Source organism: Pristiophorus japonicus, unplaced genomic scaffold (assembly GCF_044704955.1).
Source record: "Pristiophorus japonicus isolate sPriJap1 unplaced genomic scaffold, sPriJap1.hap1 HAP1_SCAFFOLD_92, whole genome shotgun sequence".
Classification (NCBI taxonomy): Eukaryota; Metazoa; Chordata; class Chondrichthyes; family Pristiophoridae; genus Pristiophorus; species Pristiophorus japonicus.
The window spans coordinates 2,263,170-2,272,902 of record NW_027254846.1 but is presented as its reverse complement, the minus strand read 5'-3'; the positions used below and the strand labels follow the sequence as shown (position 1 = coordinate 2,272,902).

The 9,733-nt window shown below is 45.9% G+C and overlaps 1 non-coding gene across 1 annotated transcript; it reads right to left on the bottom strand.

Moving 5' to 3' along the window:
- Positions 1-2,765: 2,765 nt before the first annotated feature.
- On the bottom strand, positions 2,766-2,839 carry trnan-guu (transfer RNA asparagine (anticodon GUU)). Its single transcript has one exon. It is a non-coding gene; the product is annotated as a tRNA-Asn (tRNA).
- Between the last annotated feature and the right edge of the window lie 6,894 nt (positions 2,840-9,733).

Below are 9,733 nucleotides of genomic sequence, written 5' to 3'. Positions count from 1 at the left end.
TTCACATAATTGTTATCATTAAGAAGTTATAATTCCAATGAATGCCTGAATCATCCGAAAGGAGCCTGGTTTGTAGGACAAGGCTACATATCAGGAAGGAGCGTAGTTAGATGACAAGTGAAGTGATATTCTGATTATAAGTTTGGAGAATAAAAAGAGTAAATGCTGGAAACACTGAGCAGGTCAGGCAGCATCTGTGGAGAGAGAAACAGAGTTAACGTTTCAGGTTAATGACCTTCCATCAGAAGTTGGGCACTTGTTTTCGGTAATACTATTCAAAGTTTAAATTGTCACGTAGCAGGGGTACGGAAAAGATATAAAATGTGCCATTTGGAACAGATAGTTTAGAATCCGATTAATGTTTGATCAATTTGTACACCGAGCTGGGAACTGTAACGTGTTTGAGTTCTTCGGCTAACATTCGCATGGTTTGGCTGTATCTACTGTTAAGTGTATGTTTAATTATTGTCTGCTTAATAACTTTGACATTTAATGTTGCGGACCCTATTCCTGCACTGTGCGTGTTCCAGCTCTGTTTGGAGCACCGATCTCTTCAATTCGTCGCTTACAGGGACAGTTGGATTCACCGTTTCTTTGTTTGGTGAAATTTCAAAGATTGAAAGCGGCGCACATCAACCTGGTCACCTACTCACTAACCGCTACACACTGCTCCCGTGAGATGGAAGCCCAGTTACTGTTTCAAGCTTGAACGCAGGTACAAGCAAAACTCATTCACAGAAAGTCCAAGTCCCTGAGGCACCTGATTATTTGCACCGAGCTTGCACCTGATTATTTGCAAGTGTTGCGGTTCGTGTGGGGTGATTTGGGCACATCTTTCCCCACAATACAACACATCAACACTTCAAACATAACTCAATGGCTATAAAGCGCTTTGGGGCGTCATGAGTTCCTGAAAAGTGTTGAAGAAATGCAAGACCTTCTTTGCAAATGTTCGATGCAATTTCAAAATTCTTGGGTAAATTGAGGGCTCGTCCAGGATTTGAACCCGGGCCCTCTCGCAAATTTCAAGTATCAACCCCGAAAAAAGAATCATACCCCTTCACCAACGAGCCAACTGTTTAACAAATCTGAAGATAAGGTGTAACAATTATTGGAGCATTTTTAGTGTGTTGCTCTTCTTGATTGGAGGAGCACATGAGACGGAATCAGTGACTTTGCTTTTTCGAGCTGTCCTCTGAAGCTCCGCACAGTCCCACTCCGACAGTCAATGAGCTGTTGGGACGTTAGTGTATCCAGGCTGTGGGCGGTCACCGCGAGCGCAGCAGAGGGGTTTCTGCATTCGTTCTGGGTGGGGACAGTATTTTTTCCCTTCTCTCTTCCTCTTGTCTATAACCCTGTGCTTTGGTTTCTCTATTTATTTCCCTGTCTCAGTTTCTCGTGTTTAAAAGTGAACAAAGGATGAGATGGGTGTCACTGTGGAACAATTTCTCTCACTCAAAGTTAGACACACTTCCGTTGCACCCCGAGGTCTAGGTCGGTAGCCGTTGATATTCAGGGACATATATAAATATATATAAGTATATCAACATGTATCGTAACTGTTCCCTGGTGGTCGAGGGGTTAAGATCTGGCGCACTAACCTGGTTTCAATCCTCGATCAATTGATCGCATAAAAATAATTGAGGTCTGTGAGAAGATTAATAATTGCTGTAATCACCATAAATACCAATACTGTCATGTATCTCACACTACTGTACATAACTGTACCTTACCATGCCATACATGACTGTAACCAGAGATGACCTGTAACCACAAACTTACCTTACCACCAGGGGTGCATTTGCAGGAGACACTGGATACCTTTCCCAGACAGGTATATAAGGATAGGTCTCAGGCAAGTGTGGCATTCGAGAGCTGTGTAATAAAGGTGCAGGTCCAGAGTGAACTTGACTTCACTATGTGCCTCGTGTGAGTCTGTATTACAGGGTCAGGACTTTTCAGTGGCGACGAGTTACGGGATTACAGAATCCACAGAATGGCGACCAACGGCTCAGATGAAAAATACAATGCTGGAGATAATTGGGAGGACTTTATAGAAAGGATCCAGCAAAGCTTTGTAACGAAAGACTGGTTAGGCGACAATAAGGCAGACAAGAGAAGAGCCCATCTCTTGACCAGCTGCGGCTCGAAAACATACGCTTCAATGAAGGACCTGCTGGCACACGAGAAACCAGCAAGCAAGTCGTTTGAAGAATTGATCACACTGGTAAGAGACCACCTGAAGCCAGCAAGCAGCCTACACATGCAAGCTACCTCGGACCCGTGCCAAAGCTCCCCGTTCATCGAGCACAGGCTCAGGAAAACCCCAGGGGAGAGGATATCCCGGTAACTGGGCCTTCCAGCTACACTGAACAAGTGCCCGTTTTGAAACTTTCCAGTGTAATGACGCCATTTCAATTACAAACAGTGATATTAAAGTTACTTCTCAAACCGGGAGTCGATCCTGGGTGGCTGTAGCGAAAGGAATTGTTTTGTGAAGCATTGAAATGTGCCCTCTAAATATCTCGCACTGCTCATTTAAAAACACGGTTAAAATTTGTTTCAGTGCATAAGAACGCAGGCTCTAAGGGCCAAATGGCCGACTCCTGCTCCTGGTTTTTGTGTTCTTATACAGAACACAGAATAAATGATTAAATGATCAACTCTCCCTCAGTTCGCATTTCTTTCATTGTGCAAAAGAAGATTATGGGTTCATTAATGATGTTTTCCTGTGAAAGCACCAAAAAAGTGTAAGGAAAATAATTCGTCCAACGTGGGGTTTGAACTCACAACCCTGAGATTAACAGTCTCATACTCTACCGACTGAGCTAGTCAGGACTGCTTAAGTTGCATCTTCCTGTCACTGATCGCTGCCAGGGATCTTTTGGCTCTGCACCATGGGTTTATCTCGAAATTCAAACCTCGAAACTGGTTCTCCTGATTTCCAAGCCCCTTGTATTGCAGAACCTTCATTTCGACGAACATCTCCACTGCACTGTGTAGGCCTCGTGGCGCAACGATAGTGTGTCTGACGATAAATCCGAAGGTTTTGTGTTCCAATCAGGTCGGGGTCACTGTTCTTTCAGACATTTGCTTTCCAGCATTAATATTTCCATCGTTTTTTGGCAATAACCAGAACCTTGCTCCAAGATCTGTCTCACTATTTCCCGGTGTCAGGCAGAGATGCGCCTGCTGCCCTCATTTATTTCATGTGACAGGAGACACAAGTTCAAAATCAACCTGCAGTTGGCCACACACAGCACTGAATAGTCAGGATGGCCGAACTATTATCCCTACCACAGTGGATAACCTCATATTTCCCACATTATACTCCATCTCACAAATTACTGCCCAGTCACTGAGCCTATCGATATCGATTTGCAGATTGTTTGTGTTCTCCTCATAACTTGCTTTCCCACCGATCTTTGGATCATCTTGGCTACATTACCAACATGCAGAGCACAGAACCAATTATTGACCGACTGACTTTCCGTCAGTTAGCATTTCTTTCATTGTGCAAAAGAAGATTATCGATTCCTTAACGATGTTATACCATGAAAGCAAAATAAAAGTTAAACGAAAATAATTTGCACACTTGAAATGAATATTTTTGTTTGGTGCAGTTCCGGTCAGAGAGATGTTGTGAAAGGAACTTTTTGCAGAGAGAGGGATTGAGTATTGCAGCTTGTTGCTGAACATTTCTCTCTGGGCATAGCATTAGGCGCTAGTTTCTGTAGTGTAGTGGTCATCACATTCGCCGCACACACGAAAGGTTCTCGGTTCAAGCCCGGGTGGAAACATTATTTCAGAAACAAAAATTGGTTTTAAATGTTCATTGTTCATGTGACAATGGCCTCCTTCCGTGCTGTAAACTTCTCTGATTCGATGGTGAGCAATGAACATTTAAAACCAGATTCCGAAAATACAGAGTGTGTAAAATCAGAAAAGGAATAAAACTTCCTCAATGATTCAAGTTTCACAAATTATTAAAATTAAGTTGTTGAAGTTTCGACTGTCCCTCAGTGATCATGTTAGCATTTATTTCATTCTGCTAAACAATGCTATCGGTTAATACCAGCAAATACAAGCCGCATTTCAAACCCGGAATCAACTCATTCATTATTCACCCTTCCCAGTTTCAGTGCACAGAGGGTTATTCATCCTCCATCCCAGAAACTCAAATCCAACTTCTGACATTCCTTATTTCTAATTACCAACTCATTTGTTTTGACACCACTCTGAAGTGCTTTGGGTCATCTGTGTAATTTAATTAAATTAATTCACTTTAATTAAAAACGGTGGTTGCAAAATTACTTCTCTAACTGGGAATCGAACCCCGGTAGCTCTCGTGATCAGAATGTTTTTGTAAAGCATTTAAATATGCTCTCTAAAAATCTCGCATTCCCAGTTTACAAATAGGGTTACCATTTGTTTCAGTGTGAAAGAAGGAGATTGAAAATGACAACAAAAACACCAGGCAGCGAATACATTAAGACAAATTCAAACTTTTCACAAAGTTGGTTTACGAAGTAACGGCTGAGCTAAAGTTGGCACTCACCAGTCCCATCAGAATTTTAAATGTTTCTATGAGATCGCCGCTCATCCTTCTAAATTTCAATGTTTCAAGACCCAGTTGATCCAGTCTCTCCTCATATGTCAGTCCTGCCATCCCGGGAATCAGTCTGGTGAACCTTCGTTGCACTCCGTCAATAGCAAGAACGTCCTTCCTCAGATTAGGAGACCAAAACTGAACACAATATTCCAGTTGGGGCCTCACCAAGGCCCTGCACAACTGCAGTCAGACATCCCTGCTCCTATACTCAAATCCCCTCGCTATGAATGCCAACTTACCACTTGCCTTCTTCATCGGCTGCTGTACCTGCATGCCAACTTTCAATGACTGATGAACCATGACAACCAGGTCTCGTTGCACCGCCCCTTTTCCTAATCTGCCGCCATTCAGATAATATTCTGCCCTAGTGTTTTTGCCCCCAAACTGGATAACCTCACATTTATCCACATTATACTGCATCTGCCATTCATTTGCCCACTCGCCTAACCTGTCCAAGTCACCCTGCAGCCTCTTAGCGTCCCCCTCACAGCTCACGCCGCCACCCAGTATAGTGTCATCTGCAAACATGGAGATATTACACTGTTACATGTACATTACATGTTACAATGAACATTCTGAATCAGACACCTCAAGTAAAGTGCGTGCAATGGGCAATGATTCAACAATTAACATAAGTACGTAAGGAGCAGGAGTGGGCCATTCGGCCCCTCGACCCTGCTCCACCATCCAATAATATCGTGGCTGTTCTGATCCTGCACCCCTGCTCGTTTTATACTACTCTCGAGTTTCTGCAGTGTCGAGTTCTCGCTATCTGTCCTCAGCTTCCCTTTTTCCTTTATCTTACCCTGTGTGTCCCTTGAGGGATTTTTATCCCCTATCTGACTTTACTCACTCTGTGTTTTAGGAGACTGGTTTAAAATGTTAATTGCTCATCATGGAATCAGAGAAATTTACAGCACGGAAGGAGACCATTCGGCCCATCGTGTCCGTGCCAGCCGACAAACAGCTCCCCAGCCCCGTCCCACTTTCCAGCTCTCGGTCCGTAGCCCTGTAGGTTACGGCGCTTCAGGTGCACATCCAAGTACTTTTTTAAATGTGCTGAGTGTTTCTGCATCGATCACCCTTTCAGGCAGTGAGTTCCAGTGATTTCCCCTCAAATCCCCTCTAAACCTTCGACCAATTACTTAAAATCTGTGCCCCCTGGTTGTTGACCCCTCTTCTAAGGGAAACAGGTCCTTCCTGTCCACTCTATCCAGGCCCTTCATAATTTTATACACCTCAATCCTCTCCCCTCAGCATCTTCTGTTCCAAAGAAAACAAACTCAGCCTATCCAATCTCTGCTCAGAGCTAAAATTCTCCAGTCCCGGCAACATCCTCATAAACCTACTCTGTACCCTCTCCTGCGCAATCACGTCCTTGCTGTAATGTGGTGACCAGAACTGCATGCAGTACTCTCGCTGTGGCCTTACAGTTCAAGAATAACCTCCCTGCTCTTGTATTCCAAGCCTCTGTATAATTGATCTGGATAGCAGCCTGTCCTGTCGAGAGGTGATCGTGGGAGGCTGACACTTAGTGGAATCGGAGAGGAGGAAGTTCTCTGCTGATCAACAAGCATTCACACACAATTCCGCATTCTTTAGGCGGGACTGTGTTACTGTAAGTTGGGGTGGATTAGTAAGAGAGTCCATGTCATTACTGGCTTGCAACAAAAGCTATTTACCCAACGTGGGGCTCAAACCCCCAACCCTGAGATTAAGAGTTTTATATTTGACCTTTGTGAGCTGGCTGGTCTTGGCAAAGCTATGGATCCTTGTTGTATCTCAAATCATGTGGGTGGTTTAATTATTGAAATAATGGTTGAGTATCTCACAAACTTTAATTATTTTTGCTAACTTGTCATCGGGAACATTCTTCCTGCATCCTCGTGAACCTTGTCTGAACTGCATACAATATAAGTATATCGCTCCTTAAATAAGGAGACCAAAACAGTTAGCATTTCTTTCATTGTGCAAAAGAAGATTCAATCCCGTGAAAACAACATAAAAGTTTAAGGAAAATAATTCACACGACGTGGGGCTCGAACCCATGAACCTGAGATTAAGAGCCTCCTGTTCTTCCTACTGAGCTAGCCGGGTTCTCAACATCGCTCCTGTCAATCCCCTTCAGTTACTGGTCAATGGTGATTCCAGGCTGTTGATGGCGGGGGATTCGGCGATGGTAATGCCGGTGGCAGCCGGGCCTGCTTCAGTTGCATCTTCCTCTCGCTGATTGCTGCCAAGCGCCTGTTGGCTCCGCCCCGTGGGTTTATCTCGAACTTCAAAACCACGAAACAGGTTCTCCTGAATTCCAAGGCGTGTACGGAGATCAACCATCAAAAGCTCTGTCATTAACCACAGAGGGTCCGGCAATTTTCTGATCGCAATGCGCTTTCAGTCCTTGTCATTAAAATTGTGGATGTGTAAATTGGGGAGTTTAATGACTTTGAAAGGAACATTGTTGTTTGGTGCAGTTCCAATCAGAGAAATGTTTGTGAAAGGAACGTTTTGCAGAGAGAGGGATTGAGCGCCTGTTGGCAGAAACATTTTTGAAATGAAATCTTGTGGACGATGAAATGGAACAAGAGCAGTCCGGGGTACATTGTCACATGATGCAAGCAATCTCGGACCCGGACCAAAGCTCCCCGTACACCGAGCACAGGCTCAGGAAAACCCCGGGTAGAGGATATCCCGGTCACTGGGCCTTCCAGCAACACTGAACAAGTGCCCGGTCTGAAACTTTCCAGAGTAATAACTTGTAACGAGAGCATCCAACAGTTTCTTGGGATCCCTTGGAACTTCAGGGGATGCGCTCCCTGGTGGTGGAACATGGGACTGCATGCTTTACAGAGACACAACATCACTCCCCCGCCAAAGTCAAAGTGAAAACTATTTACAAGGTCAAGGTCTGTTCACCAGAACAGACATTTGTACCGAGGCGGTCGGGAGCATTTCTTTCCCTGGTGGACCGCCTCGGTACAAATGTCTGTTCTGGTGTTTTGGCTGTGCCCTCGCTCAGCTGGCGTGTTGTTGGCCCTTCAGGGCTGCTGGGTGAGTCTGGCCTTGCTGGGCTGTTGGGTGTGATGGGTTCGATTTCCGATCCGTGGTGGTGTCGTTGATCCTTTGGGTGTGTGTTGCGGGTTCGAAAAAGGTGGTGTCTGCTGTGGGTTGTTCAGGGCAGTCTGTGAACCGCAGCCTCGTTTGGTCCTGGTGCTTTCTGCAAATTTGTCCATTGTCTAGTTTGAAGACAAACACCCGACTCCCTTCTTTCGCTATCACCGTGCCCGCGATCCACTTGGGACCATATCCATAGTTTAGCACATACACAGGGTTATTCATTTCAATTTCCCGTGACACATTGGCGCGACCATCATTTACATTTTGTTGCTGACGCCTGCTCTCTACCTGATCATGCAGTTTGGGGTGGACCAGCGAGAGTCTGCTTTTAAGTGTCCTTTTCATGAGTAGCTCAGCCGGGGGCACCCCTGTGAGCGAGTGGGGTCTCGTGCTATAGTTGAGCAGTACTCGGGACAGGCGGGTTAGGAGTGAGCCTTCTGTGACTCGTTTGAGGCTCTGTTTGATTGTTTGTACTGCCCGCTCTGCCTGCCCATTGGAGGCTGGTTTAAACGGGGTCGAAGTGATATGTTTGATCACATTGCGGATCATGAATTCTTTAAATTTGGCACTGGAGAAACAAGGCCCGTTGTCACTGACCAGTATGTCAGGCAAGCCGTGGGTGGCAAACATGGCCCTCAGGCTTTCAATGGTGGCGGTGGCGGTGCTTCCCGACATTATTTCTCATTCAATCAATTTTGAAAAAGCATCCACCACCACCAGGAACATTTTACCAAGAAATGGGCCTGCATAGTTGACATGGATCCTCGACCCTGGTCTGGAGGGCCAGGACCACAAACTTAGTGGTGCCTCTCTGGACGCGTTGCTCAACTGAGCACTTACACTGCATTGCCGTACACAGGACTCTAATTCAGAGTCGATACTGAGCTAGCACATGTGGTATCTCGCTGTCGCTTTCATCATTACTATACCCGGGTGTGTGCTGTGGAGATCCGAGATGAACGACTCCCTGCCCTTTTTTCGTAGCACTACGCGGTTACCCCACAACAGGCAGTCTGCCTGACTGGACAGCTCCTCCTTTCGCCGCTGGAACGGCTTGATTGGCTCTTGTATTTCAACGGGAATGCTGGCCCAGCTCCCATGCAATACACAGTTTGTTATTAGGGACAGCAGAGGATCTTGGCTGGTCCAAGTCCTAATCTGGTGGGCCGTGACAGGTGATTTATCATTTTCAAATGCTGCCATGACCATCAACAAGTCAGCGGGCTGCGCCACCATCAACAAGTTTGCAGGTTGCGCCATTTCCACCCCCGTGGTGGGCAATGGTAGCCGACAGAGCATCCGCACAGTTCTCAGTGCTTGTCCTGTGGTGGATGGTCTAGTTATACGCTGAGAACGTGAAGGCCCACCTTTGTATGCGGACTGAGGCATTAGTATTTATCACCTTGTTTTCAGCGAACAGGCATGTGAGGGGCATGTGATCGGTTTCCAGCTCAAATTTGAGGCCAAACAGGAACTGATGCATTTTCTTTACCCCGAACACACACGCTAATGCCTCTTTCTCAATCATGCTCTAGGCCCTCTCGGCCTTAGACAAGCTCCTGGAAGCATAGGCTACAGGTTGCAACTTCCCTACAATGTTAGCTTGTTGTAATACACACCCGACTCCGTACGCCGACGCGTCACGTGCTAGCACAAGTCTTTTACACGGGTTATATAATACAAGCAGCTTGTTGGAGCATAAAAGGTTGCTGGCTTTGTCAAAAGCAATTACTTGTTTTTTTTCCCCACACCCAGTTCTCACCTTTGTGCAATAACACATGTAGGGGCTCTAAAAGGTGCTTAACTTCTGTAGGAAGTTACCAAAATAGTTGGTGAGTCCCAGGAATGACCGCAGCCCCGTGACGTTCTTTGGCCTGGGCGCGTTCATGAGAGCCTCTGTCTTGGCGTCTGTGGGCCGAATGCCGTCCGCCGTGATCTTTCTCCCAAAAATCTCCACTTCTGTTGCCATGAAGACGCATTTCGACCTCTTCAGCCGCAGCCCGACGC